Genomic DNA, 4,866 nt, shown 5'->3' with positions numbered 1-4,866 from the left:
TAGAATTTGTAACATACAAGGTAAAAAAGTAGAAGAATAGCAAATATAGACACCAAAATGTTTATACGTATGTTTATATATAGCCTATACAAGCAGTTATTTACAAGAATAGAATACAATTCTATACACAGTGTTGGTAGTTAGGTTTACACTTAACATTAATAGTGATATAGTACTTAGTGCGATAATGAATGTCATATGGGCCTACTAAAAGTAACAAAATAAACCAATAAAACACGTCATCTGCTTTTCTATATTTGGTTTTAAATGAACTGCAACAGCAATGTGAAACAACAACTTGAAGTGCAACAACAGCAATTAACATTTTTTATATTATATTATGCAGGATTTCTCTAGGGATCGACAGAAGTTACGCACTATAGAGTTAAAAAAAAAAGTTCATTGCTCTTTGGGGCCCCCAGTGGTCATGGGGCCCTGAGCAGGTGTTTAGTTTGCTTATGCCTTATTGGGCTCTGCAGCTAATTATATAACCCAGGCTTTATACAGTAGCATGCAAAAGTTCAGGCACCCCTGGTCAAAATTTCTGTTAAATGTGAACATTAAAACAGATTTAAAGCTAAAAGGCAAGTCAAACTGAGGAGTGTTTTTAAAGCATGAGGCTAATGATCAGTCTGTTTTAGTGACACTTCTGACAATGACCTGAAATCAGCCTCTTTCCTTTATATATCATGTACAAAATTAACTCCGCACTTGTTAGAATCTCTTTCTGACATGTTGATATTGTTAATATTTAGTTGTATATACAGTTTAATGCAATAGTTTAGTGGAATAGTGGAAACTATCTTGTTTGATACCTTGGTCAAAGTTCTCTGAGAGGTTTCCCATTCTTTTGCTGCTGCTGCTTTGTTTCCCCTTTTTCACTCTGAAACTGTAGAAAACTAAAATAATACACTGATATTGATTAAAATTTTGAAAAAAAAGAGTGTTTCATGTTTAACTTTATGTCTGTTGGAGATCATTTCATCTTCCACTTGATGAACTGTTATTTGGGACAAACTTTTGCATGATGACACTGTAGCTATATAAAAAATAAGAGGGAAACAGGCAGCAGTTAAAAAATCACCTTCATCAATACATAACAGGTTATTTCTGTAACTGACTGATTGTTCTGTTTATAAAATGTTCATTTTTCCCTGACGCTGCTCCTTGTTGTTTGACCTACACTGCAAAAACTCAATATCTTACCAAGAATATTTGTCTTATTTCTAGTCGAAACAAATCCTATTATTTAAAATAAGACTCATCACATTAAAAAGTAGCTTGTTTTTAGACACTTTTTACTTCTTTCAAGCAGATTTTCACTTGAAAAAATCTGATAGTGCGGCTTTCTTATTACAAGCACAAAAAACTAGCTTTCACTGGCAGATTTTTCTACTTATTTCAAGTGAAAATTAGTTTGAAACAAGTGAAAATGATCTAAAAACAAGTTAATTTTTAGGTGATGGGTCTTATTTTAAGTGGAAAGAGATTAGTTTTGACTAGAAATGAGACATTTTGACAAGAAATAAGACAAATACTCTTGGAAAGAGTTTGAGTTTTTGCTGTGTAGAGTGAAGAGACCGTGTGACATGTTGACTTTACCATCAGAAGAAAAAAAAAATAGAGACAAACAATTAAACAACTTATCAAAAATAATTAACTTTCCGTCAACAGACTAAAGGATTAATCATCCTAATCGTTTCAGCTCCGGAGCACTGCTATGCTATGTTGCTTTGGTTTCTCTGAGCCTGAATAATGAAACTGTCAGGTCCAGTGAGGGTCAGTCGGGGCCCAAGCAAAGTTTTTTTTTTACCCCAAAGCCCCCCAAGGAGGTTAATCCAGGCATGGGTAAATGGAGGATGTTTCTACCACCTCTAAGTCCACATTCAGTCCTGTGCTACCAGAATAAACACCATAATAAAGGCTGCTACACAAGATCGTGGCCTTGAGCCCCCACCCGTGTTTCCCAGTTCATAATCCATCTTTGCAGCTTGGAGGCCCGGCCCCCAGCCCCCACTCCTCCTCCACCTGAGCAAACAGAACATACAGAATACAGTTAATAAAGCACAAAGAGCCCTACAGCAGCAGCAGTAGTACTATAGTAATGAATAACTAACTCCACCTCCCGCTAATGAAAAGTTAAATTCATAACAGCAGCGTGCAGCAGCCGCAGCCTTTACATCCTTATGCAGTTATCACAATGCAAATACATTAAAACAACCTTTAACAAGTGCATAAATTCATATTAATCACCGCTCTGATCTCAGGACCGACATGCTCTCACCTCACGCCGCTGACATGAGGTCTTCATCAGTATTCACGGCTCTGCCTCAGAGCGCCGGGCTGTTGCTCTGCTGTTACATGCTCCTGTTATTATTAAAGCAGAGAGAGAGAGAGAGTGGAGAGACTACATGTGTTTGCTTTGTTTTGCTTTCATCTTGCACTAATTTCACCAGCAGCTGGAATAATGAACTCACCTCTGCTTCAGGACGTCGGCCGTCTGATCGCAGTCAAACCCAGGTCACACGCTGATATTAAGACTGGAAACTATTCACTGTAATTGGCCTGTTAGATCTTAGCATTTCCTTTGCTGCATTCAGGGACACTGGTAATTCTGACACTTCAGTTTTCATTTGGTTTCTGGGATAGTAGCATTTTTTTTAAAGTGGGGTTGTATGATCTCCAAATAGCCCCTAAGTACTTTAATTGCAGTAGAAGACTCTCTGCACTCCTCCCGTTAGCAACGCCAGCCCATAATAGCCCTGCCCAGAGATTTACAACATACAGTGTTGTGAACAGACCCAAAGAAACGGCCTATTTTCACGGCCTAAAAGAGGTTTTACCTGAAAAAAAATACACAGTTCCATTGTTCACTATAATATAACTTTTTCCAGCCCCTCAAAGTTCAGGAAAAACACAGTTTTTATTTGGACCGAACCAACTGCTGATCGGCGGGCGCTAACCCTGGGCGGAGGGATACGTGAATTGGTTAGGTCCGAATAAAAACTTTTTTATTTACGTTTTTCCTGCACTTTGAAGGGCTGGAAAAAATTATATTATAGCGAACAATGGAACTGTGTATTTTTTTTCAGGTAAAACCTCTTTTAGGCCGTGAAAATAGGCCGTTTCTTTGGGTCTGTTCACAACACTGTATGTTGTAAATCTCTGGGCAGGGCTATTATGGGCTGGCGTTGCTAACGGGAGGAGTGCAGAGAGTCTTCTACTGCAATTAAAGTACTTAGGGGCTATTTGGAGATCATACAACCCCACTTTTAAAAAAAATGATACTATCCCTTTAACTTGAATAAATAAAAAGTTATGAGCTTGTGCTTCAGTGTGCAGCCAGGCAGCCGACTCTGCGGTATTTGTTTTCCAAATACTCCTTGTTAAACATTTCCTGTGCGTGGCGAGTCGACCCCGGCTGGTCCAGGACCAGCCAGGCGGCAGCGCTTTCTGCCAGTACTGACAGATGGCCGGTCCAGGCCTGGCCCGGGGTTGACTATAAGATAAAAACTAACGTCCAGCTGATATCAAATCTGTCTGAGCTCCTGTGTGTCTTTTTTTTCTGACTGTTACTGAAATAAGATGAACAGCTTATATCTTTATTATTTTATATTCACTCACACTGTTGAAAAGAAAGAGCCGAGTCCAGTTCCCTTTAGAAACTCATCACGGACAAAGAGCCACTTCTCACCATTATGTTCATTCTCTCTGTGTCTTTTCATCCACTGACCTCTGTGACTCTCAGACAACAAACATCAACAGACCCTTAAACAGATGCTGTGGCTCCGGCGCCCTGTGACCCCCGAGGGCCGCGGGCCGGCCGGCGCCCTTTAGGCCTGTTCAATAACCCCCCATACTGAGTCCATGCAGCTCTCATTAATTGATCTGTTTTATTACCAGGAATTATCATTATAATGTACTGTACAGCTGGGAACTGATGATAAAAATGTCAATAAAGTCATATAAATATGTAATTAGAGTTGTTGTTTAATGTTCATCAGAATCAGAAGTTTCTTGAAAGAAATAGGCTAGTTATGAAACAGTGCACAAATAAAGTAATATGACACCCCATATTCAAGATATAACCTGTCACTTTTAAACAATAGAAAACAGATCAATAATAGCAGGCAGTTTGGACAGATAAAAATGACAGTAATTTCTATAGAGACTCTGGTTTACAGTGGATGAAACACTGGTTCACTTGGTGCAGTGAATAAAAACTCTCCAGGATGTCACATAGGCCACATAACATGTCGTCTTTCTCGTGTTTTCTCAACAGCTTTTAACTGAACAACGGCTCAATAAACGGTCAAACTCTTCACATGAAAACATATATTTTTGTGTAATCCAAGGCATAACGAATGACTGGGGGATCAGAAAATAATAATTTTCTGTCCATTGAACATCATTCTTTTTTTTTTTCTTTTACATTGGTCCTATGGGGGTCCAACATTTACGATTATTTTTGTAGTAGCCTACCTAGTCTGGACATAGTCTAGTCTGGACATAGAATTGGGGAAGACTGCCTTTCAGTTTTATGCCCCCCAAAAGTGGAATAACCTACAAAACTGTCTGAAACTGGATCATCTTATTTCCTTAGATGGTTTTAAAAACTTATTATCGAATGTTTTACAACCTGTATGTAATTGTGAATCATGACCTTGTATATTGTATAATTGTGTTTTTGTAATCAGGGCGTCATTGAAAAAGAGAGCTCCCTCTCAATTGACTTTTCCTGAATAAATAAAGGAGAAATGAAAATGAATAGAGTATTTTTGGTCTGGGGCCGTTTAGTCAAAGACGGTTTATAAATAATAATATAATATATAAATAGAGTATCTTTGGTTTAGTGACTGTTTTGGT

The sequence above is a fragment of the Trachurus japonicus genome, chromosome 23, assembly GCF_045865225.1.
Source record: "Trachurus japonicus isolate A0001 chromosome 23, Traja_1.0".
Lineage (NCBI taxonomy): Eukaryota > Metazoa > Chordata > Actinopteri > Carangiformes > Carangidae > Trachurus > Trachurus japonicus.
This window is presented reverse-complemented; position numbering follows the sequence as displayed.